Here is a 26,907-nt window from a genome sequence, read left to right as displayed (position 1 = left end):
AAAAAAAAAAAAAAAAAGAACAAAGTGGTCATTTGTGTACTGATAAATAAAAAGCTTCAATTACATCAATTAATAAATAAACCAAACATAGAGCAGCTTTATGATATACTCCCAATATCTACCGGAAAGAAATAGTCTATATAAATGTATGCATATGCACAGAACATTTCTGGAAGAATATAAGCACATTCTTTTTTTTTTTTTTTAAGATTTTATTTATTTATTTGACAGACAGAGATCACAAGTAGGCAGAGAAGCAGGCAGTGTCGCCCTCAACCCGCAAGGACGACAACGAGCCTGGTATAGTGTTAGTGCTTCATTTCCGTTTATTTAATCAACTTCCTTAGCTTTTATGCGGCAGGGTGACCAATAAGGGGCCAAGCAATGGGGAGAGCCAATGAGAGTCCTGTTACTATGCTGATTAAATTTGATACAGCCAATAACCATGTCCTCCTTTAGGCGGGCTTCACCAGAAAATTCGTTGTATACTTGCCGCGTATTTTGCTAGCAGTGAGCCAAGCGCCATCTTGTAATGGCAGGGACTTTCCCGGGCCGGAGGCAGTCCTCGACAGGCAGAGAAAGAGGAGGAAGGAGGCTCCCTGCCGAGCAGAGATCCCGATGTGGGGCTTGATGTGGGGCTCGATCCCAGGATCCTGGGATCATGACCTAAGCTGAAGGCAGAGGCTTTAAACCACTGAGTCACCCAGGCGCCCCATATAAGCACATTCTTAAAGACCATCGACTATATGGAAGATGTATAGTTTCCTAGGGCTACTTAACGAAATACCATAAACTGAGTGGCTTAAAGTACCAGAAATTATCATCTTACAGTTCTGGAGTCGAGAAAACAGAAATCAAAATGGTGGCCGAGCTTATTCTGTCTGAGGAGTGTGAAGGAGAAGCAGTTCCATGCCTTTCTCATAGAATCCAGTGAAGGCTGACAAGCCTTGGTGTTCCTTGGCTTGTAGATTCATCTCTTCCAATCCTGTCTCTAACTTCACGTGACCCGTCTCTAGGTTTTCACATGGCCTTCTTCTTTTAAAGACAATAGTCATATTGGAGTAGGGCCATGCAACTCCAATAAGATCTCATCTTAACAAATTTCCTCTGCAACAACCTCATTTCCAAATCAGGTCACATTCTGAGGTATTGGAGTTATGACTTCAACATAGCTTTTTAGGGAGACCAATTCAACTCCTAACAGAAGGATATGGCCATCTGAATTTAGAGAAAAACCTAAAATTGGTTAATAAGACTACTAGTTAAGTGATGCAGGCATGATGAAGCGCTATTATGGTCCTGATCCCTTCTAAGATAAACATTTAGACAACAAATACCACGCTGTATAAACGGATTGTCCAAATCTCAACATTCAGCATTCAGTTAATTTTAATGATGTTTCTCTCCCTCACTCAGACTTCCTTTCAGCTAAAACAAGCATGAAGTAAAAACTCAATTTCCCTCAAATGGTATTTTTATTTCATGGAGTCCCAAGGGCAAAAGGGCCTTTAGAGGCCTTTTTGTAAATGGCTGTAGTGCTTGTCAGTATCTTCAGCAGAAGGCCAGTCTGTCTGAACGTCTCCAGGAAGGACAAACCCACCACTTCCTGGAACAACCCTTTGTGCGGCAGGATGTTCCTAATGGTTAGAAAGCAGACCCTGAGCCAAATTCTGCCTCCTTAAACTTTTCACCATTATGTCTTTGGTCAGCCATCTGAGCTTTGCAAAATTGCATATATATTGAATATTTTGTATTTTAAATTATACATGTATACATATGTGTAAGCATATATTTTATAAAATGTCCTAAAATATATGAAAAATATTTTACATTCATTTAAGCTTCCAAAATACCTGGGGACATCTTTCGGCTGTATTCCATGTCTTACCTGAATAGAAATTATAACCCCAATGTCTTAGAGGTAAATAGCAAAAAACCAAAATTTTTAGAAGCAATAACTAGATAAAAGGAAAGCAGTGCAGCCAGCAGAAGCTCACATGAAAGCGAAGGCATTGAGAAACAACAATCAGCTACCAAAAAATAAAAAAATAAAAAAATAAGTGCCACATCCTCATTGATAACAATTCTTACAAATACATCTGCCGGCAGAAAATGCTCATCATGTAATTTGACTAACATTTTTACAAGAAAATACCCAATAGAAATATAAATCCAACTTTTCTTTGAAAAGTTTTCTTTGAACAACTTTTCTTTGAAACTCAAGTCTTTTTCCAGAATGTTCCTAAAGAGAGAGATTCTCCTGAGAATGGGAAAAAACAACAACAACGACTACAAGAAAGCAAGTTTATGTACGTAAGAAAGAGCTGAAAGCTTTGAAAATCATAGGGGGATTTTGTGGGAATTTTGCCAAGAAATCTCTTCCAAAAACTTTAATGCTTTAGGCAGCTTGGACAAGGCATGGATTCTGCATATGAAAGGATTCCATAAAATTGTGACAAATTGTTCCATTCACAGTTACTCTGCCAGATTTTGTCACACATTCTGAGAGACGTTAATAAATATATGTCAGCTTGTCATTCCTTCACAAAATACTCCCTTCGCCCAAATAAATAGGCTTATTTGAGGCTACAATGGTCATCTTTGTCTAAGAAATACTGGCTCAATTTGTAGATACATGTTGTTTGCTTGGGGTATCGATTCACACAAAAACCACAATGATGCATCTTTGGAAATATGAAATATCTCCCAGAGGGACTGCAGGAACGTGGGATCCTGAGTCACGGGGACTGGCTCCAAGTGCCAGAAAATCAAACCTAAGCTACTACTAAGAGGAAGTTCTAATAAGACAAATGGAGATCAGCCTCAGAGTCATTTGGCCACCCAATTGTGCAGTGAGGTAACTCAGAAAATCAGTGTTCAAATTTACCCTCTTTCCTTCATTGATTGTAAAGGGTAGCGTTTCTTCATTACTTCTTCTTCTTATTATTTATTTATTTATTTATTTGTCAGAGAGAGAGAGAGAGAGAGAGATGTGTACAAGTAGGTGAAGAGGCAGGAGAAGCAGGGTCCTGGCTGAGAAAGGAGCCTGATGTGGGACTCGATTCCAGGACCCTGGGATCATGACCTGAGCCAAAGGCAGGCACTTAACTGACTAAGCCCCTCAGGCATCCCTCTTCATTAATTCCATAATTTAAAGAATCTCCCCATGATAATTAAGGTCGTGAAAGGTTAACCTCCCAAAGGGGAAGAAAAAAGTATCACTTAAAATATAAAAAATTATAAAAATCCTACCTTTACAATAATATTTGTGACTGACTTGTGGTAAAAACTAATGATGAGGCCATTTATGAGCACATTAATGATACAGCTGTCTGGATAAGCAACACAGAGTCACGGGTTTCTTCTGCTGTGCTCTGGTAGGATTTTCTTACCAGGAGACAGTTGATTAGGTTCCTGGCAATATAAGCAGTTTATTGCCAAAGTTAAGTTTAATCAGCATTAAAAAGAGGCGCTATTATTTAGCTCTTTCTAGAATTCACATTTCAGAAATGGTTTGTGTGTTACTTCCTTGTTTTTCGCTCAGCATTGACTTTTGTAGAATTACTCATGACTGTAACATTTAGAATGAAATAAAATCCAGAAAGAATGTAAAAGATTGGATACCTTAATAAAGTCATGGTGAAAACAGCGAGTAAATGCGTCAGGATATCCACACAATTCTATTTACAGTGTCCCACAGGACGCTACAGCAGGTAGCTGACGGAAATCCTGTTTATCTGGAGGTATGCACACTTGGTTTGCTCACAAATTGCCAAACCATCTATTTTAGCACAATCGTGTGGCCAATATCATTGTAACCTGCCCTAACTCATTTTCTCTACTGACTCAAGGGTAGGGTTTTCTCTTCTTGGATTGAACATTCTGCTATTCTTCTAAGAAATTCTTTCCAAATATTGTCTCTCACTTGATTGTACCCAGCAAGAGTTGGTTTGAGACTGGGTTTTGCAACATCAGGGGTTTTACACAACAATGGCTAATTTGGGGTTTGGTGTTGGCGTCGTGGCCTATAAGAACATGGAGGGTTGCCACTTTCCAAGTTTTCCTAACTGACTGGTGACGCTTCCTGGAATAAGAATCCCTGCTTTTCTTTTCAATAATCCCCCCCACCCCCAATTCTGGCAGGGCAGCCTGTGAGACCTAATTAAAACCTGTTACTTCCACACCGCCAAACAAGAAGTCAAACTCACCTGTCTCCTTTATCGCTTACACTGTCAGAGACCTGGGCAAGCAGACGGGGTAAGGAGTTTACCCACTTGCAGCCTATCTTCTTTATTTGGGTGGGGGGGGAGGGGAAGAACTCACAATGTTTCTATACAACTTTCATTCTTCTTCCGTGGCTCTGTTCTCTTTTTTCTTTCCACGCCAAGAAATTTTGTAGCTGGGAGTAAGTTCAGTCCTTGCCCCTCATGCTCTGTAGGTCTAGCTCAAGACTCCAATGCCGTTCTATTCCTTCACAGACTTGGTGTATGTGTTGTATCCATACGCCATTTTATCCACTCAAATGGAATGAAAATGTTGCCAGTTCAAAAATATAAGCACACCATCATGTGTATGACACATTCTAACTTCAGAAGTGTTAAACTGTGAAAAAAATATTTATCTTTGAAATGATGAACTATGGTAACTTAAGACAAAAAGGAAAGAGAAAATCTTTAAATATCCTTATAAGGGCATTACTAGGAATGCCAGCTTTCTCCCAGTTTGGTTTCCTGATTGTCTATAGTCCTGCCTATCTCTTCCTTCTCTTGATTTCTTTAATACCCCCCCCCAAAAAAAGGCCTAGTATGTGCAGGTCCTGTGGTTGGTGTTGGGGCCACTAAGTAAACAAGAGATGATCTTTGCACTCAAGATTCTTTTGATTTGGGGCATGGATACAGAAAGCCGCTGGAGAATTACAATAGAGCAACTGTCACTCCACTAGACAGAGCACAGAACCCTACAGGAGCAGAGAAGGGTGACCTGACCCGTCCAGCAGGGCTGATGGAGAGCATTCCAGAAAGGCAGCATCTGAGCTAAGATCTCTAAAACAAATAAGAACATTTGGCCATTCAAAGGGACAAGGCAAATGAGGAAAGGAGAGCTACTCAGATGAAGAAAACAGGAGGCAGCAGGAGAGATGTCAGCATTGTGTTCTGGTAAATGAAGAGGGTTCCAGAAGACTACAGGACAGGAAGAAGTGAGGTGAGCTAGAGGCAGCCCCCTGAATGGCCTTGCCTACTGTGCAGAGGAGATGAAGTTTGGTTCTGAGGACATGGTGAACCTGCAAAGGGTTTAAGCATAAAGTGGCAAGATCAGTGAAACCCTTTAAGTCTTCCCTTCACTTTGTGAGGATCAAATTAATGAGAAATAATAATCTGGATCTTCCCTCTGCCTTGGCTTCTGAAATTCCACCATGATTGCACTGGAGAATCACTTTTGTCTTTTCCTTCTGGAGATGCCTATCTATCCTTTTTACTCATTTTCTTTAATACTTTATAATTTTTTCCCCTCTACTATCTCTTTCTGAACGTTTCACCAGCTAGATATTGGCTTCCTAGATTCATCTTCTATGATTTTTATCTTCTTCAAAATTTCCATCTCCTCAACTTCTGGGAACATTCCTAGAATTTAATCTTCCAACCCTACTACTCATATTTTTAAGGGAGAAACAGCACTATCATATTTTGAATTTCTAAGAACTCTTTTATTTTTTTTCTTTACAGCTACCTGTTATTGTTTATGGACTTAATAGCTTCCCAAGAATATTCTTCCCAAAGAATATTAATAAACAGTTTTAGCATTTGCATGATTCCCTACATTATCTCTATTTTCTTCTTTTTCCCTGTTTTCGCCTTATTTACTTTGGTTCCTCACTCCATGATGAGGATTCCCCTTAACTTTCTAGTAATCCAAAGCTGTTCTCAGTTAAGAGTGGAGCCTTACAATCTGAATGGAAGCCCAGTGCACACATGCAAAGTTAGCGGACTTCTTTTCCGGGAAGTCTTGTAGACACGTGGCCATTTGATCAGGGCTTCCCAACCTCTGGTCTGTTAGGATCTTTCTTTTGGTGATTCAGTGTCTCTACAAATAACATTCTCATCTTTTGTCTTTGGGCAGCGTCCTGGTTGTATATGGTGTGTGTATGAAGGAAAAGGGGATTGGAGGATCAAACCATTCTAGAAGTTTCTAATAAGAACAGATTTTTATTAGTTCCCTTGTGTTGAGCTATCTATCACCATGCTGGGTGCTGGAGTCTTCACTCATTTGTCACCACACCCGGTGTCTTTGAATCACAAGCCACTCTCATTCGGTTTCTCTAGTTAATGAAGGATGCTCAGGTCTCTTGTGGTAATGATGGGCGAAGAGTGGGAGGTGTTGTAGGCATGAATGTTCTGTTCATGGCAGGCCCTGGGGAATTGGAAGAACCTGTTAGTGTTCCATTCCTTGGGGAGAGGACCAACTTAGATAACTTTACTGCCCACTTCTTGGTCCATCCCCATTCCTCACTCTCCATCTACCACACCAGCTACTTCTGGGAGCTAAGCTTCTCCTGGGTTCTCAGTGTGAATTGCTTTTACAACAGTTCCTAAGCTACCTGCATCGGCATGAGGTCTGGATACCCTTGCCCTAATAAGTCAATGTCTACACCTTCATCTACTTTCTATTCCTCAGTGAGGAATAGAAATACTTTCTATTCCTCAGTGAGGAATAGAAATACTTTCTATTCCTCAAATAGCTTGCCTGCTGAAGGCTTTTTCTGTTCTCTTTGTTTTTTTAGGTTTATAGTCTTTAATTCATGTAAGTTCAGTGGGGGCTTGGAAGAGGGAGGGGGATAAACATGTGAGTTCAATCTGCCTTCCTTAACTGAATATTGTATTTGCAATTTAGATTTGCGATGTTTTAGCTCAAATAATTCCTTAGGTTCATGTATGAAATAAACATAGTTTCTGAACCATAAATCAATAAGCATGATATGAACATTATGTGAGACATTTGAAGTCAGAGCAATCCTGAAAAATTTAAGTGCATGGTCATAGTTCCTAACACCTACTTTCTGCTTTCTTCTGTTTTTATATTGGTTTTGGCCTCAGTTGAGTTTTCTAAAGCCCTGAGTCAAGATGGAATAATAATAAGATGTCAGAAAAACTTGAACCTAGGCATCTTTCACTCTTGATCCCAACTTTCTCACTCTGATACCCCAGATACTTTCACCAATACTTTAGGGAATTTGTACACTCAACTGCAGACTTTGGCAGATTTTTAATCTAGAAAGGGTCAACATTTCCACTCTCAGCTTAGAAGGACGTATCATTTTTACTTCTGCACATGAGGCCCAGCACAACTGAACCAACTGCCAAGATTTTTTAAAAATCTGCACTTTGCAGTAGGTTCAGTTGGTTAATCCGTACTTAACTATTCTTCTGCTCGATTGTTTGATTTCTTCCTTTTTCCTTGTAACCTTCTCAACAAATGCATTCTCCACAGGGCAAGACCTGGAGAGATTCTCAAACACTAGGGTTTAAAAATGTATACATAGTTGTCCTCCTTAAAGAGGGAAGCCATTTTATTTAAAATGTCTTGATATTTTGATATATTGATATATTGATGTTTTGATATAATTGATATATGATAAACCTTTGGAGTGGATGGTAAGAGCCTGAGGGCATGAAAAGTCTGGCACCAAAGAAATAAAGTTATCTCAGCATGCCCCAGCAAGAATTTAGAAGCTTGCAAAGATGGTAAGGAACCACACGAAAAGGATTTCTAAATCACCCTTCTTATGAAAAAATTGGAATTCAAAGATAAGAAAGAGTATGGCTCTGCAAAGAGACAAAGAAAAGACTTTTAATGATAGGGATGTCTAATATTCAAGTATGTGTGTGGGTACATGCCGCAATAAATAAATATGTATTTTTAATATTTGTTAACATATATAATGCAATAATATTATTATAATACACCAAAACAATATAATTGTAATATAACATAATAATATTATAATACAATAATATATTTAATATCATTATATTATAATATAAATAATATTATGTATAATACAATAATATATATTTGTGTGTGTATATATATATATATATGTCAAAATAAATCCCATTCATTTCCACACACCTTCAGAAAAGCCATGCAAATGTCTTGATGTAGGTGGATTTCCCAAGGGGGTTAGAGTGAACTGAGTAAGGAAGAATGTTGAGTTTGACATGGTACAAAATAGAGGTGGCAGATGAGGAACAGCAGAGTAAACCAGGAACTGAAGGGGCGCCAGGGCGGGGGGGCGGAAACCGAGCAGAAACAAGAACTCCAAGCCAGCAGTGGCCCGGAAAACTGTAAATCATCTCCCCCGAAAATCCACGGAGAGACAGGAAGGAACTCAAGGTTCCCACTCTAAATTCATAATACATCAGCTGACATCTGGGTTAGTTTTATGCAATGTCTCAGAGCCTAAAAAAAGGTAAGCAAAACCTGTAGCTTGCTAAAGGAGGCTGCGTCTTATACCCTGTCTGCTTTTGATGAGGACCTGACTGAAAAAGTATTTAATCTAAGTAAGGACACTATAGACCGCCTCAGGAAAACCCCTTTGCTGAAAATGCTCCTGGGGTAAATTGGAGCAAGAAGTGGTATGATGGAAGGAATGTTAAGTATCAGGTGGGAGATTGCACTGGGTGGCCCCCAAGGTTCTTTAAGATCCCGAGTCTATGGTTCTAGGAGCTATGCAGACTCAGACCATTCCAGTGTCCCCCAAATGTCGCTACAGTCCAACGGATGTTATGTATATGCTTCAAAGCCCTCTTAGCGAAGTTCAGCCACACCACGTGGTAGTCCTTATTCTTGTTGAAGCCACTGGTGGGGAAATGGAGGTCTTGCAAAAACTCTTCCAGTATTTCCTGTCGGATCTATCCTGTCGTTCTCTAAAAACACCAAAAAGAGAAATGAATAGCGTTGACAGTGGAAGAGCTTCCAGAACCAGGAGGAGGTGGTCCAGCTTGGGAGAGCAGGGTTGGCCTCTTACCCAGAGGTCTGCTCCTGGGCTGGGCCGGGTTTTTGAGTCTGAGAAAGGGGTCGGCATGCTAAATTATTATTTGTACATGTCATGCTTTCTCATAAGCACCCTCCGGGGACTTGCATTTTAATTCAAGATGCTGTCTTTATTTTAGGGATAAATCAGTAAAAAGGGTCGGCACTAACCTGTCATTTTCCTCTTCTATTTTAAAGCTCTCTGTGCATGGGAGTTAACTTCTCCCAAAACAAGCATTTGGAAAATTCCTGGTTAGGCCGCTAGCTTGTTTTGTGAATGATGTTTGTGGTCAGCTCTAACATATATAGCTGCCTTCCTCGTCTTGCTGTCTTTTTCATGCATGTTTTTCTTATTTTGGCGTTTTTATGGAAGTGATTAAATATTATTTGGTTTCAAGCTGGTATAGAAATTGTAGAGATGTAGAAAATCCTCTCTAGCTGAAATCCAACATACACATGCCCTCACAATCGTCACACACATGCACATGCCTCCAGAATTCCGAAAGTATGCCCCGGTTTTAGCTCTCCTGTCCTTCCTCTCTCTCTCCCTCTCTCTTTCTTTCTTTCGAGTGTTGAGGTAGGGAAATGAAAGTAAATGTGATTTCATGTTTGGCTTTCTTTCTGATAGAAGAAATATTGTTTGCGTGCCCAGGCCTCTAGTTTTTACCCAGAGTTCAACATAGAAATGTTGTTTCAAGTCTTATTCAGAATGACTGAAATGTTTTCACAGAATATCACCTTCCAAACTTTCATTAACATTTACGTGTTTCAATAGCAAGTCCAAGTGGTATAGGAACTCTTAAAGGGGTATGCTTTCCCCACCCCACCTCCCCAAAAATAATATAAAATTAAGCTGAAGAGCAAGTAAATCCTGGTGTTTTAGATCAAAAATTAGGGACACACTGCTTAGTATTTAGTAAGTTCTGGAAAGAATCCCCAAGAAGAAGAATGTTTTTTATTCTATTAAATCAGTTGTGTATAATGTTGTATGATAAAATCTAACAATTTTAGGAGAAATTATGTATTTTGTTATTAGAAAATTCAACTTCTATGGACACTGAGAGAAAGGAAGTATGATAGAGTAAAATCGGGATTCATGCCAGAATAAATTTTTTGTGAGAAATTCCTCAGCTATCAGAAGACTTAACAAGTCTATTCTGTATTCAATATCACCTGTAGACTTAGTGCGAGAAAAAAATCTATTCCATTTAATTACTTCTTAGGAAGTTTAATTGGAATATTGGCTTCATCATCATATAATTCAGTTGGATCTTCAAACTATTTATGTGATAACTAAAAGGAGATTATATATTTGGATATATTTTTTAGATACTCTATTTATATATGTTATTATAATAATGACTGAAGATATGTTCAAAAAAATTTCTTTACCTATCCATATTATTTGTTGCTAGGAGACAAATATGAAGCATCTAATATTATTATTAAATAGGTTATAACCCACTTTTAATTTCACAGTAACAATTGCTTTTGGATGGGTATTTATTCAGACTCTATAGATATATTATACAGTCAGTGCAAATAACAACATCTTTCTCTGCCTGGTTTCTATTTGTAACTTGCAGAAGGGTTAATAAGCATGACTCTTACTAACTAAGCAGGTTGAGGCTCCCGGAAAAGAGTAAGATGATCTCCGACTCAGCAAGTTAAGCTATTTGCAATTTAAATACATTATGATCTACATAAATCAATTGAAAGCAAAATGTTTATGTTTAATTTTCTTTTTTTGTATCAAAAATGTATAATGATAGTATTTTATATAACATTTTTGTCATGATCAATTTTATCTCTTTTATCATAATATGTGGGGCAGGTAATTTTCAATTTGAGGAATGCTACACACAGAGACTAGTTATTTGCCACAGGACAGAAAACAGTGGCCATGCCAGTATTAGCCACAAAGTCCACTATACCCTGGCCCAGTGTACCCTTTATTGGAGTGGAAAAAGGACCTCTTCTACTGAGGAATCTCAAACTTGAGCCTTCCTTACTTTAAATAATCTTATGGTTTTTGTGTCCTCATTAACATTTGAACTCTTTAAAATGACAATCTTCCATTTTATTTTAAAAAGATCCATTCAGGTATAAGTAAATACCTTTACTTACTTCTTTAATTAATATAATACATTTATGGTTTTAAAAAAATATAACTTTTTGTTGTGTCCAAACTTAGCAGTACAGTGTGGGGACTATTCAATAAGGATGAATAATTTTTGAATAGTGACTAATTCCTCAACAAGATTATTTCAGCCTCGAATGTCTCCCAATCCAAAGAATCAGTTTTTCACCTTATTCATCTCAGGTTTTACTTTTTTTTTTTTTTTTTTTTTTTTTTTGGTGAGTAGCAAACTCTACTGTTGCCAACTCTACCTCTATCCTCACATCGTTTCCCTTGCTTGGATGGAAGGCTCTATCTCTCCCTATGAGCTTTCCTCCAGACCGCCTTAACCAGTGAGCATTCCGCAGCTAAGAAGAACCAGATGGCCAGAAGCAGACGTTAATATTTCCCTCCCATATCCTCTGGGCAATCCTTCTTCGCAGGGGACAGGTGTGCTGACTTACCACTACTCTGAGACTTAAACTAATCCAAATAACAAAGGACAGTTGTCCTATCTTGATGGCAGACATAAGACAGAAGAATCCTACTTTTATGCAACCAAAAAACAACTGTTTTGAAGAACAACCTGTTTAGAGAAAGCCCCAAGTTGTCCCACATATTATTTATACAGTGCTATTTATTATATATACAATAGTACCGAAAGAATTTCTTGATTCAACTAAAATATTTTAGGCAAAAGAGAAATAAAAGGCATTATGATTTTACATTATAGTGCTCAAAGATACTTGGAGATTCAAAAGCATATGCATCTAGAACTGTCTAGGTGACTCAGTCGGTTGAGTGTGTCTGCCTTTGGCTCAGATTGTGATCTCAGGGTCCTGAGTCTGGGCTTCCAGCTCAGTGAATGGTGTGCTTCTCTCTCTGCCTCTGCCCACCTCCCTGCTCGTGCTCTTCCTCTCTCTCAAATAAGTAAATAAAATCTTTTTTTTAAAAAGTGTATGGATCTAGCAAAATAAAATAAAAACATAGGTAAATTCATAGCATCTGTGCTAAGAGAGACATTAGGAATAATTTAAAGTTCACATATCTATATCCTTCTTCCTTCTCCTTCATCAGATTAAGAGCTCATTCAGAGTAGTTGAAAGTTCACTGGGCAGGATAATGAGAGAAGAATTGGTTTGAATCTTGGCACCCTCACAAGCACTTGAAGGAGTTCCCTGATCCTCTGGGACCCATTTTTATCACCTTTAAAGTGAAGACAATTGTACTGCTCTAATTTGCAACAAGGATCTGAGGATCAAATGAGAATATTTTTGAAAGTTTTGTAAAGTTGCATACAAAAAGATATAATCAACACCATCCTCGTGAAGGTCAAAGTCCTATCCCATTCTTCTTCTGCTCTCCGGTTAGAGGTGCCACTCAGTCTTGAGCAACAGAAAGATAAGGAAGTGATGCACACCGCCCCCCCCAACGTCCAAGAGATCAGCAGTACCTCCACAAGATAGAATTGACTTTTGCAACTGTATTCTGACTACCAAAGACACCCCCAAAAGAAAATCTACATAAAATTTTATAGATTAAATTCCTTAAGTTTATCAAGCCAGGAAAAAGGAAAAGTAAACTCTGGAACATCTCAGCAGACAAGCACATGACAGCAATACAGGCCCCTTCCTAGGGCTCAGAAGCCAGACTTTGTACCTATTTGTTTTCCTCGCCCCCGTGGTGTGAAGCAGACAGGAAGGGCATGTCGTTTTGCAAAATCATCTGACTCCAGCCTGAAATCAGTAGTCCAAAGAAAAAGCACTTGGGAGCGTAGGGGTATCAAAGAGGGGGCCAAGCTCAGGCCTTCTGATAAGGTATAATGTTGAGTGGAGAGTGGCCAATATGACAGCATTGCCCCTCGATACTGAAGGCGCCCCCTCAACACATACAGAGATCTGCTTCCGCTCTGGAGCGGAATTAGGGAAACAAAGCCATTCTCTTAGTCAAGGGGAACGATGATACCCAGAATCTGAATTCTGGGCTTCTAAGTGCTGAAAGCATATTGGTTTTCCTGTAAAATACCTCCTTATGGGAAGCTCTCTGAGCTGAAGCATGGAATCCTAGGGAGTGAAGTCATGCTTGTTTATCTACAGGACCCAGCTAGTGAACCAGCAGTACCCAGCTCATGCAAAATGTTGGGTAAATGAATGAGTGAGGGAATGATGAACAAATGAACTCCATGAAATACCTAATGGTAACAGTGGTCTTTAATTTTTTGTATTGTAGAAATGTTCAAAATGTAAACAAAACTAGAAAGAATTATAAATTGAACCCTTTATAGTCCCCTCGCTCTGCTTCAACAATTGTGTTTTGGGGCACCCGAGGGGCTCAGTCAGTTAAATGTCTGACTCTCGATTTCAGCTCTGGTCACGATCTCAGAGTTGTGAGATTGAGCCCTGCATTGGGCTTCGTGCTGGGCATAGAGCCTGCTTATGATTCTCTCCCTCTCCCTCCAACCCTCCCAGCACCTCACTTGTGCATGCTGTCTCTCTCTCTCTCTCTCTCTCTCTCTCTCTCTCTCAAAAACAAACAAAAAAAAAATCTTGTTTCATCTATTCCTCCTCAATTTGAGGGATGGAGTAGGTTATTTTAAAGAAAATACAAGGTATCATCATTTCATTGATATGTACTCTATATCTCTAATATATAAGGATAATGCATTTACACATTTGACAAAATTAACAGTAATTCCTTAGTACCTTGTAAAAATCCCAACTTCTCTGCCTCAAAAATCTCTTTTAATGTGTTATTTGTTGGACCCATAATCCAAATAAGCCTCATAAAATTGCATACTTTTTCTTTTAAAGTCTCTATAAATCTATAGCAGTTATTCCCACTCCACACCAGTCTTTCATTAATACCATTGCCTTGTCGGAGAAAACAGGCCATTTATCCTGTATAATGTACCACGTTATGGATTTGGTTGACATGCCTGCTGGTATCATTTAATTCGATCTTTTATCTGTATTTCCCCTAAACTGGTAGCTATATCTAGAGGTTTGATTTGATTCAGTCTACTTCAAATACATTTCACAGTTAGCTGTGTATTTCCTACAGCATCTCACAGAAGAGATCCTTAAAATGCACGAAAGGGCGGGAATCTATTTGGCCTTTTTTATATGTCAAATATAGAACATGATAGGTTCATATTCTGGACCTACTAGAAATCAGATCCTCAAATTAAATAATACATGTCTTCTCTTTTTGGTTTTACGTGTGTCTGTATCAGTGCAGTATCTACATGCAGCTATTTTCTTGAACTTGGGACAAGAGGAACAGTAGAAGTCAGACCAGTTTAGTGGGCATTCCCCTCACTAAAGAAGGGATGTCCCACAGGTAAGGATGAACATTTCCAGTTTGGAAGAAAAGGTGAGAAGAGAAAGCTAAATCATGCTTGGAGATTATAATGATTTCCTGATATTTACTATCAATGAAACATACTGCTTAAGGGAAGGTAGAAATCAACAGGCTCCACTGGGATAGGTACCACAGGGAAAGTATAAATCTAAGAGGGAATAAGGATAAGATAGTAGGGCAGTGACTTAAAATTGATTGGGATGGTTTGGGGTGCCTGGGTGGCTCAGTCGGTTAAGCATCCAACTCTTGATTTCAGCTCAGGTCATGATCTCAGGATCATGAGATCAAGTCCCGCATCGGGCTTGGTGCTGGGTATGGAACATACCTAAGATTCCCTCTCCCTCTGCCTATCTAATCACTGGGGTCCAAGTCTTTAAACACCATGTTCCAGAGAGACGTTACTTGGTGTTCTTCATTTGTAGGTAGCTGATTAATCAATATGATTGATTATTACTGACCAGAAATATTGTGAAAAGATACCCTTCCATAGTCAGCATATTAGGAGAGAACATAGCTAGTCTGTACCTCATTCTGGAGATGAATGTGCAAATCTCTTTCCATCCCCACATTCAATGACATCACGGACACCTCGAAACAGCTACCCCCTGCTGGGAATAATTACTCCACGGAAATCAACAAGCACAGTAAATCAGAGCTTTTTTATTCAGAGACCTGGTTTACCAACAAACTGTTTCCTATAACTCAAATTCAGTCACAGCAAAATATAAAGGTGTGGGGGAGGGGTGAGAGAGAGAGGGAGGGAGAAAGTGGAAAGAGGAGGGAAAGAGAGAGACAAGACAGTGTTATCAAATTAGTGTAGTTAACATTAGTTTGAAAACTGCCTTAATATAAACCAAAATAACAGAATGTGTCCGCTGGACAGATAAACACATTTAAAGTTTATGATTACATATTTCCTGGTTGGCCTCGGCAATAGGACTTTAGGACTTCAGCGTTTTCAGCAACAACCGCACCGTTCTGGACCGGTTTTTCATCCATCCAAACCCACACCCAGCCTAGCCTTTCCAGGTGGTGTTTCTTCAGCAAACACACTTTGGGTGAGCTCAGTTCTTCCACGGAAGACTGAAGCGACAGTGATCCAGGGAGAGGCCTGCTAATGGGTTTCAGGAGCTTTGGCTTCTCTCCCAACAGAAGCTGGTGATGAGGTTTCTTTCCCTGAGTTGGCCTAGAGAAATGTTCTTTTACCAAAGATAGATTGAGGAGGAGAATCAGTCTCAGTACTAACCAGAATAAGCATGCTTTCCTGGTCATGGGTGGGGGAAATATCAGGGTAGCTCCATTTAGAGGGAGTGACGATGTCTGAAAGCCAGGTAGAAATGGTTTCAGGGATTACCCGTTATTTTGGATCATCCCCTCAACTTGTATCATTCACTAATATTTCTCCTAAAAAAAACAGTGGCTTGGGGCACCTGGGTGGCTCCGTGGGTTAAGGCCTCTGCCTTCCACTAGGGTCATGATCCCAGGGTCCTGGGATCAAGCCCCGCATCGGGCTCCCTGCTCAGCGGAGAGCCTGCTTCCCTGCCCCCTCTCTCTCTGCCTGCCTTCTCTGCCTGCTTGTTATCTCTGTCAAATGAATAAATAAAAAATCCTTAAAAAAAAAGGGGGCTTATCTATTGAACCAATACACACACATACGTACCCCCCCCACAAACACATAAACACACACACACCTGCTACTAACTCTACTTCTACCCAATCCCCCTCCCTCTCTTTCTCTTTTAAGATTATTTATTTGGGAGAGATTGAGTGCGGAGGGGCAGAGGGAGGGGGAGAGAGAAACTTTCGTGGACTCCTCACATGACATGGGTCTTGATCTCAAGACCCTGATATGACGACTGAGTGGAAAGCAGTCAGATGCTTAACTGACTGCGCTACCCAATCTCTCTTCAAACCTTCCTCGGAGGAACACTCCTTTTCAGTGGCTCTTTGCTGCTCGGTTCAGCTGTAGTGTATGACTTCCCATTTTCTCTCTCTCAGGGCCAGACCCAGGGTCAGGACAGAACTTTCTCCTTCTGCTCAAAGTCTAGACACCAGGGACAGATGTCCTGGAAAGGGTGCTGAGGTCATGATCAAAGCCAGAGAAATGCGTCCAAATGAGTCCATTGATCCCAAGAGGGCAGGAGAACATTGGGAGCGGAGGTACAAAGCCAAAATGGGACACAGAAGGACAAGGGGCCTGGAGGCAGAGCAGCTGCAGGAACAGGCAGGAAGAACGTGATCAGCGACCATTCCAAAGCTGTGTTGGAGAGTTAATGTCACTTATAGCCTTTTCGTTTCTTGAGAAAATTCTAACCAGAGTCAGCATTGCCTAGTGGTAAAGTCACAAATCCTGGAACCAGACTTCCTGGGTTTGAAGCCTGGCTCTGCCATTTACTAATTCTGTGACTTTAATCAGTTTCCATTGTTTCTTCATCTGTAAAATGGAGGTAATAATGGGTTTTCACTCACAGCATTGTTGTGAGGGTTAAATAAATTAATATCTGTAAAGTGATTAGAAGAGCATCTGTATAAAAAGGTGTTAAACAAAACAATATTCACCCAAGCCTTAGGGGAAAAAATTACCAGTTATCCTGGTAAAAAATAAAATAAATTTATTTCTTCTTCTTCCTTCTCTCAGAGGATACCACCATCTTGAATTCGTGATTTATCATTCTTTTCTTCAAGATTTATTTATTTATTTGAGAGAGAGCAGGAGAAGGGATAGAGGGGAAGAGAGACAAAATCTCAAGCAAACTCCCTGCTGACTGTGGAGCCTGATGCAGGGCTTGATCCCAGGGCCCTGAGATCATGACCTGAGCTGCAATCAAAAGTCAGATGCTCAGTTGACTGAGCCACCTGGGTGTCCCTGTGATTTATCAATCCTGCACATCATTATATTTATTTAAATAAGTAGTTGTGTCTCCAAGTATAGAGTAATTTTATTGTTCATATTTTAAGCCATATATAAATGGCATCATGCTTGTTGTATTCAACTGTAATTTCTTCTTCCTGAGTTCATCTGGGTTGCTATAAGCCATTCTGGGTCATACATTCATGCCATTCCTATTATTGTTAGAGCATTCCCAGTGCATACATGCACCACAATTTATTTGTCTATTCTCCCATTGATGGACACTTCAGTTGTTTCTACTTTTTGCTACTATAAGCATTCGGAGACATCTTTCTTGGCAAATACGTGGGGGTTCCTCCAAGCTGATTTTAAAGTGAAATTTCTGAGGTTTAGAGTAAGCTTATTTTCAAATTTACTTACGATTTTAAAAATTATTCTTTTAAGATAGTCAGACAAATTCATATTATCATCCGTGTTCTACTATGTGCTAACTGCTACTTTAAGTCTTTTAGACAGATCGACTTTTTCAATCCTCAGAATCACACTATGAAGGAAATTCTATTATTTCCCTCACTTTATAGAAGAGAAGTGCAATAGTTTTCCTCAGATCACACAGCTGATAAGCCATGGAGCTCGGATTCACACCAGGACACACCCTTGTTCCAGAATCATGCTAACTGCAACATAAGATGCAAAAAAAAATTAAAAAAAAAAATTCAAGATATTCTGGTCCCAAAGTATGACAAGGCAAATAAAAAGACTTAGTTGAAAGAGGTAAGATCTCATTAGATCCAGTATTTCCTCATCTTAACTAATTACATGCGCATAGACCTTGTTTCCAAATGAGGTGTAGTCTGAGATTCCATGTGGACAGGAATCTTGGGGAGGAGAGACACTGTTCAAGCCAGTACAGGATCCCCTTCTTCATCTGTGGCCAGAGAGTGGAGTCTACACTACTTCCCACAGGACAAGTCTTGGATATTTGGAAAGAGCTCCACTATTCATAGGTCTCTCTCCCTACCTCACCTCATATGCCCAAGAAGTCTCTTGCCTTCTCTACACATACCCAGTTCAGTCAGGCCACACTGGCAGAGGCCCTGATAGTTCTCAGCTCCCAGGAAATTCCCTCACCATCCAAGGGGCCATGCTCTGGATGCCCTTCCATTTGCCAGTGTCTTCTGCAGATGAAGAAACATCCAAAACTCCACAATAGATGCTCTCTTCCAGGTGTGGACAGACCCCGACAGCATACAATGAGCCCTAAGAGTTGCCAGTAATTCCTGCAATGCTGTTTGGATCCTGACTGCATGAGCCATACCTTCTACATCATTCAGGAAAGCTGAGTCATACTTCTAGCTCTGTCCCTAACTCTATAAACAGAAGCAAATCAAAGTTCCTACACTTACACTTCTTAACCTTTAGAAAAAGTAATACTTGCCCTAACCTGTTTGGCAATAATGTTGTAAGGACAAATATCAGATGGGTACAAAAGACTCAGATAAAATCCTCAGATAAAAATGGATGGGAAGAATGTGGCTATGCACCCAGAGCACAATGGAATGTAACCTTGTTTTATGGCACGGGGTCTTTAATAATCCAGCGAAATCTACGCATCACTGCCTCCAAAAACGCACATGAGCATGGGGGCACACACATGTAAGCTTCCAAATAATTGGGGAGTTGGTCCCAAAGTATGACAAGGTAAATAAAAAGCCTGGAGCCCAGACACGGATTCTCCCCATTCTCTAATTAAGCAGTGATTTTGAGCCTGAGCATTAAGTAACTACGGAAAATAGTATTCCTTCCTGATTCACAGATGGCCGTTCTGGTTTAGGAGTGAGGCTGTTTGGCCAGTCTCAGCACAGCACGTGGCCATGGTTGGAGCAGAGTAGAAATATTTTTGGACTGAGTTCAGTGTCTGCGGGCAGGGAGGCACCTTCTCAGTAGTAGCAACAGCGCTCCAAAATACAAGAGGTGGGGCTCCCATTCCCCTTTTCTCACTTTCCATCTTTCCCCCCTTTTTAATGTCCCCATTTCAGCAGAAATGGACTCAACTCTCTTTGAATGGATGAAATCGATCCATTAAAGGGATCCTTACTAAGCTGTTAGAAAATCAGGGTCCCAGACTGTTCCACATGAAAGGTCAGCCTTAAAAAAGTTGCCCGCAGCCAGAGAAGCATAGTTATCTGACGTGTGATTTACTAGACAGTATTTCTTCTGTTGGTGGTAGAAATAATTTAGGACAAGAACACCTTTCTAGTCATGCATATTTTCCATAACTTTAACATAGTTTACAGTATTCCTATAGTCTCAGTTTGTTCAGACTCTTCTCATTGAATCTGATCTCCTTTGTTTTCTACCAAAAACCAAAACCAAAGTGGAAGATAGGGAATGCCCATTTGATAGATAAAGACACTGAGCCCTTGAGAAGTTAGGCTACTTGCCAGAAATCTTGCAGTTAGTAAGAGATAGAGCCAGGATTTTCACCTAGATCTGATCCCAAATCCTACTTCCTGTGCTAGATCATAAAGGTAAGCCTGTAAATAACATCCAGTTTCAGTCTTCCAATGGCCTCTTTGAAGCCAAGGTCTAGTATGACTTCAGGGGTAGTAGAGTGTCATCCCGGGAGCTAGAAGTCACAGAATTCTTCTTTTACTGGGTATCCTTAAGCTGGGTGCATGGTGAAGTTGACAGTTGCCTCCAACTGATCAAAAATAATAAAAAATATCTGTCCCCATTCTTACTGATGACTAAGACCTCTTTAACAATGAGTGGTGTCTTTCATGCCACAATAAGACACCGGATTAGAAATGCAAATTTCTGAGTATAGGTCAGTGGAAATAGCTGATAGCAGATCTTTCTCTGAAAACAAGTCTCGACAGGAGAGAGAGTATGGAGAGTCACTACCAAAGCCAGGACACTATCTGAAGCTGCTGAGAGCCAATGGGAGAGAGAAAATCCAGTCTGAAGACCAATGGCACCTGCCTCCTATCATCCTTGTGCTTCTCTCCACTGAGGTCTCCTCACTCAGAGAAGAACAGAATGAATATGCTCTTGACTACAGGAGAACTCAGTGTTGCCCAAAGTGTGGTCCCCTGAGTCACCCAGAAGTGGTGGCTAATCATTCAGATTCCAGGCACTTAACACCTTCCCCTTCCCCACTGATCCACCCACACACCTTTTGAGTCCTGGTATCAGGCTAGAGCTGGGAACTCGCCCTTGTACAAAGCTCCCAGAATGTCTGCTGTGAACAGGAATTGTTTGGGGTCTATTGTTCTAGAGGCCCAATTAGATCATGAGAACACCCACTTTTGAAGGATCTTGAGGAAAACACCTCAGTGAAAGCTATTTTATGGATTTCTTTTATAACTCTTCTTTTCCTTTATATTAAAATCAATTGGTGTATTTTTTTAAATTATGCAACCCTGTGCTTATACCATTTCAGTTAGGTATACAAATGTGATCTCTGTATATCTGCATACAGGCTATTTTAATTTCTTTTTCTTTTTTGTAAAGCTCTTATTCCCTTCTCTCCCCTGTCTATTCTCATTTCCATGAGGTCTCCAGTAATATATAATGCAATTCAATCTCTAGTCTCCCTTATACTTATACACACACACATACAAACTTATATGGATAGGTGTTGCTCTTCGTATTACAAAAACAGAAACATATTTTACATTTTCTGTATGTTGTTTCCTCACTCAACAATACCTAATAGAAATCCTTCCATATCACAAGACATAATTCTAATTTATTCTTTTAAATCATTGCTATGATTTCACAGTGCAGATGAATCATAACTTATTCAATCATTCTCCTATTGATGGACAAAAGTTGTTCCCATGTTCCTACTCTATGGACAAGGCAGTGATTAACATCTTTGCTTTATTTCTAGGGAAGATTCTTATTCATAGGATAAAGAACTACATAAGTGTTGGCTACAATAATAATTAATATTGGTATTTTGTAGGTTTATATGTTATTTTTATTTTTTAACCACTCTTTTCAAGTTGCTTTCCATATAAGATATCTTAACCAGTAGTTATATGAGTATTCTTTTTCCCCTTTACAACTTCTCATTATAGAAGTTTATGTTGGTAGGGAAATGCAATTACTTATATAAATTTGTCATATTGAATTTTTAAATGTCTCTCACTTTAAATATCCCAACTTTTGAAGTACGATTTGAGGTTTACTAATGCACATCATTAGCAAACAGTAAATATTGCACTCTAAGGAGCTTTGCAGATACAGCCAACGAAACAAAAGAAAAACGGGTTGCCTTCAATATGGCTACCCTCCAAATATTTCAGATCGATCGATTGATAGGAAAAACCTCCAATATTTGTCATGCCTTGCCAACAGCCAAATCCGATAGGGTCAGTCTTTCTGTGTCTGTAAATACGGTAAGTCAAGGTCAAAGAACATTTTCTGGAAACAATAGCTATTTTCTTCTTTTATATTTATGACACTGAGGTGGAAGAAGAAAAGCTGTGACCTTGCTAGATCCAGAAACTTTAACCAGTCCTTGTTTGCTGAGAACATCTGGAAGTGTCCAGCAAGGCATCAAGGTGTACAAACAGGTCCCCCAGGACCACATTCGAAGTGCCATTTACAGTTCATGGGAAGTGGTGGGATTCAGAAAGTGATGTTTAAGGGAGTAGGGGTGGGGGGGGGGGGAAGAAGAAAGGGGGGAGAGGGGGAAGAGAAAGCTTTAGGTCTGTGAGCTAAAGGGGGGGGGGCGGGGGAAGCAGCTTAAGTATGGAAGAAAAGACACACACATAGGATAGCTCGCACAGGCAGAGTTGCTGTGGAAGCACATTCCAGGAAAATCTTAAGAGATTACTTTAATAATAAACCATGCATTCTTCAGCAAGCCATCACGGGATTAACTACCCTTTTCCTAGGCTGGGAACACAGTCGTCAGGTTTTTTTTTTTTTTTTTTTTTTTTCCCTTCTCCCTCACAGGCAGGTTTTGTGCAAGGGAAAGTCATGCAAGGACCATAGGTCTTCAAACATTACATTGAATTTTCCTCACCTTAATGTGCTAAGCATTAATTTTAATGGTGATAAGAAAAATACCATTTAGGAAAGGTTAACATCTGGGTGGGCTTGGGTGTGATTTTCCAGCTGCAAGGATGTTCATTTCAGACCTCCTGAAAAGTGAACAACTTCTATGGGATAGGAAACTGTGTTCCATCAGAGATTAAAAAGAGTTAAATTTCTTTTCATGTTTCTTTCTTTTCTTTTCCTTTCTTTTCTTTTCTTTCCTTTACTGTGAACAGGACACTGAATCACTGCCAGAAGCAATATCAGCACCCGAGAGATATAAAAATACTCTTCAAATCAGAGTTCTCCACTGTTGACTCTTAAGATTTCTGTGTAAAATGACAGAGCTGTCTGCTTTAAGCTGTCTGTGTGAGCCCACTCCTCATAAAGGACTGTTTCCATTAAAGTCTTCTCTTGAAACTCCAGCTCATTTGAACGAAATCATTTTCTTCTTCTGGCTTCTTAGACGTAACTCTTCTATTTGGTAGAGCAAACATATGTTAACATTTCTAGTAAAAGTCTTCTGATTAAAAAAAAAAATGTTTGGGTGGTCACTTCTGAGTTGAGAAAATATTAGCTATTGAGGTTAATAGAGAAACTCCCTTTGTCCCCCAAATTGCCAATGCCTCTATGTGCCTGAAATCAGCCATCATTTGAACAGCTACTCAGCCTTTGGAAGTGAAACCATCCTTCTGGACTCTTGGGTCTTAGAAATAAAGCAGTATGTCCTAAATGTACCAGAATTAAAGTTCTCCACATAAATGTTATAAATACTGTTCTAAGATTAAAGTCTGAATACCTCTTATCATTCCCAGGAAGTCATATATACATATGTGTGTGTGTGTGTGTGTGTGTATTTTTTAATAATAGCAAATCACCTCAGAGGAACATTGGAAACTGTCAGTTCCACCCTCCCCACCCCTATACCCTCAGGTGTAAGGGGAAGAGACAGGTGGCAGAAATCATAGAGGCCAGGAGAGAGGACCCTCTCTCTGTTGCAGGGTTTTGCAGCTCCGAACCCCCTGCTCCCGGGCAGTCCCAGGCCTGACCTACTTGAGAGCAGGGACTGCCACTCACACTGAGCTGCCCCAAATTACACAGCGGCTTTGCAGCTGGGCTAGGCTTGGACCACAAAATGCATCCTTGGTATCCCATGAGCCCGATTTGAACCCTCAGTTTCCAGAGGCAAAATGCAAATCCGCTGTGTGTCGCTTACTCAATAAAATCAATAACCCCTTCTCCTCCAAATCATAATTTGGTAGTTTCACATTTAGTACACACTGTCTCCCACTGCCCCCCCCCAAAAAGTGCTTTTCACAAAATAATTTCAAAATTCTTGAATACTGACAGTTTTCTGGGGGATACCGTACAAGTGTCCATGATTTTAAAACACGGAGAAAATGAATTCCCAGCTCGTGAAGGTTCGCGAAGCGATGCTGTGGCGTGCCAGTATCTTCAACTATTTTATTTCTCGCGTCGCAGATGGCTCTGAGAGGTGCAGGGAGCACAGTGGAAATCAGCGCAGAGAGTCATGTCAAGGGTCTGCACGGGGAGGTACATCATCTTTGTATCAGAGACGCAGCTCTTTTAGATCGGTTCGATGGGGGTGAACGTCTTTGTTTCCATCGATTTCAGAGCACTGGTTTTCTATCTGTCCATCAGGACTTTATTTCATCCGTAAGTGCAGCCTGGTTTACATGTGCCCACGCAGATCCCCCACCAAGTTAGGAGCGCCCGCCCCGGCCCTGCCTGCGGAGGGGCAATCCCACGTCCCGCCGGAGGGACGGCAGGTCCGAGCCGGGACCCGTCGCCTCTGGCCCGGAGAGTCAGGAGTGAAGGCGGCCCTTTGTTCCGAGGGCCCCGGCGGGTGGGGATGACTTTGGTGTGCCACATCACCGAAGCGGCAATCCGGAGAGGGAATTTGGGAGACGAAGGTCCGGCGATCCCACCCCTTTCCTGCGGAGTTTCCCCTTCCTGTCCTTATTTGCCCCCTCCCCTGCCCCGCGTCCCCCAGCTCGCGGCGGCCCGGGCGGCGACGGCGCCCTCCTCCCTCGTCCCTCCCCCGCGGGGCCGGGCCCCCTGCGATCGTCCCCCGCTGGCGGGGCTCGCGAGCCAGGGGAGCCGGGCGCGCGGCGTGGCGGCCGCTCGAGTTAATAAACAGTTAAGTTTGGAAGACTCGGCAGACACGTTGAGGGGGAGTTACCAAGCCCAGGCAGCAAAAACATCCCGGCGCATTCCTGGGGAGTCCTCGGCTGCCAGCATCTGATTAGAACCATATCTCGCCGGGAGTGGCCGCGCGGCTCCGAGGCTCCCGGGCCGGCGGCTATTTAAGCGCGGCCCGCCGTGTCGGCCGCGCGGCAGCCTGGAGGCTCGGCACCGGGAAGTCATGCTCGCTTCGCCGAGGCGCTAGCCAGCCGTGAGTCGCTCTGCCGCCCTTCCTCCCCGGGGCTCCATGTTTCGCCCTCTCCACCCCTCTTTTCCTCCCCTTGGGATGCAGCTCTGGGACTTGTTGCGGGGAGCGGGGGTGCGGAATCTTGGAGACGGGACGGTACTCGGGGAAAGAGCGGTTTTGTGGCCTGACATCCGAGGAATGCTTCCGCGGACGGCATTTACCTTTGGGGTCGGGCTGCAGATGTCCAGCTTGTGACATTTCATAAGCGCCTCCCTTTGTGTGTGTGTGTGTGTGTGTGTGTGTGTGTGTGTGTGTGTGCGCGCGCGCGCGCGCTTAAAGACTCAGCGGGCAACCCTGCTAGGACGCTGGTGTGGCCGCTGACCGCCTAATTAACCCCTCCAGGGGTGTTTATTTTTGCCCTGTGACAAAGGCAGGGGACCCGGTTTGTGCCCCCCCCCCTCCCCCAAGCTTTTTCCTAGTGGCTGACAACGTGTGGCATGAAAATGTGAACTTTGTCTTACACCGCATTCTTAAGAAAGTAGCTGCCCAGGAGACTGAACAAACTTGTTTTAAATCCCTGGAGCGTTTAAAAGGTGTTGGCCTGCTTGCTGTAAACTGGCTGGAAAAATGAAGTAAGAATTGTAGAAAAGGGGGAAAAATGAATGGGTTAAAGCCATGGAGCTCCAGCCAGCCTAGCGGTTCTCACAGCATAGAGCAGACTCTTGTTACTCCCCTCCGAATTCCTTTCCTCTTGTTTGACTCAGTTCCTAGCCTGGAATTCAGGTCCGCTGTCAATGTCAGCAGGGAGCTGCTCGAGTCCAAAGGGAAATTTAACTGGATTAAAAGCACTTAAAGAATCTGGATGTTATCTCCACGCCCTTACCACCCCCCAGCCACCTTTTCCTCTTTCCTTTTAGTTTGTGTTTGGAAGGAAGACAGGCACTCTTGTAAAATGAGAAGAGCAGCAGTAAGCTTCCAGACACATGGAAAGACTTAAAAATTATGGAGGGGAGACTTCATGAATAGTAAATGTTGTTATTACACTATAAAGTGACTTAATGAAAAAATTTCTGGCCCTAATCAGGCCAAGCAGCAGGGGTAGGGGAGGAGGAGGTAAGACGGAACTAGCTCAAACAGAAGTAATGGTTGAAGAAAGAAGGCAGCTACAAAAATGCCTTCAAGATGTCTGATTAGGCTCTCGGAATGGCTTTGATGGGATCTAGAATTGATCTTCCTTACAGGCTTGAGGTTAGCTCCCTGCACAGGAGCATCCACGGGCTGTTGAGGAGGAAAGTACTAGCTGAGAATGGGGGAGCCCTGCAGCGACCAAATGGTTTGTCTCCCTGGTCTATGACATCGCCCCGCTTGCTTCTTAACACCCACCTTCAGACCCTGAGTAGGCTGCTTTTCTCTGGGCTTGGTGCCCCGCCCACCCCAGGTTCTGTCTCTCCCTCCTTGAAGGGAAACAGGCCTCAGTGACACCGTAGGAAAGTTTATTGCCTTGAGGATTCAGAAGTATTTGGGACTGAGCTCTCTTTAACCTTCGGGGCAAGATCATTTTGGTAAAGTGCTGGGGGCGTGTGGGTGAAGTACCACACTTCATAGAACATGGAGTGTGCAGTGTGGACAGTCTTCTGGAGAAAGCACGGAGGAGATCTAGTAGCCTTTTCCAATGTGTATTTCTGGGACTGATGACTTCTTCCAGATTCCTCATCAGTCTCCCTCCAAGGCAGACTGGATTCTTTTTCTTGTTGGTGAATAACTTAACTTCCCACTCTCAACTCTGTCCCTTCTTACCCAAACAACTGCCCTGGAAACCAGTTCTTCTTTAAGCTATACCCTCCTACATTTGATTGGAACCAATTGATGGTAATGGAATGTCCTCCACCTTTGAACCCTGACATCTGTGTTGTTGACATTCTGGTCTTGGGCACAGTTGGATCTTCACCTGAGGATGTTAGGAGAGGGAAGAGAGCCATGCATGGCACTTGTTAAAAGCCTTGCCTAATCTGTTGGGGGGGAGTCTGCATTTCCATTCAAGACTTCTGACAGTTTTAGATTCAACTAGAAGTCCGAATTCCCATGCATTCGGTTTATCTCTTG

General features: G+C 41.5%; 1 protein-coding gene across 4 annotated transcripts in view; it reads left to right on the top strand.

Annotated features, from left to right (window-relative positions):
• The window catches only part of DAB2 (DAB adaptor protein 2), a 162,018-nt gene that overhangs the window by 87,784 nt on the left and 47,327 nt on the right, over positions 1–26,907 (top strand). Inside the window, exon 1 of one of the 4 annotated variants that reach the window (XM_059417040.1) lies at positions 23,742–24,572. The exons of 1 other annotated variant lie outside the window; for it this stretch is intronic. The gene's annotated coding sequence lies outside the window, so the exon portion shown is untranslated. 2 more of the 4 variants (XM_059417038.1, XM_059417041.1) reach the window with 2 other exon arrangements.

Source organism: Mustela nigripes, chromosome 12 (assembly GCF_022355385.1).
Source record: "Mustela nigripes isolate SB6536 chromosome 12, MUSNIG.SB6536, whole genome shotgun sequence".
NCBI classification, from domain to species: Eukaryota; Metazoa; Chordata; class Mammalia; order Carnivora; family Mustelidae; genus Mustela; species Mustela nigripes.
Note: the sequence above shows the minus strand (reverse complement) of the source record. Positions and strands in the feature narration are given on the sequence as shown.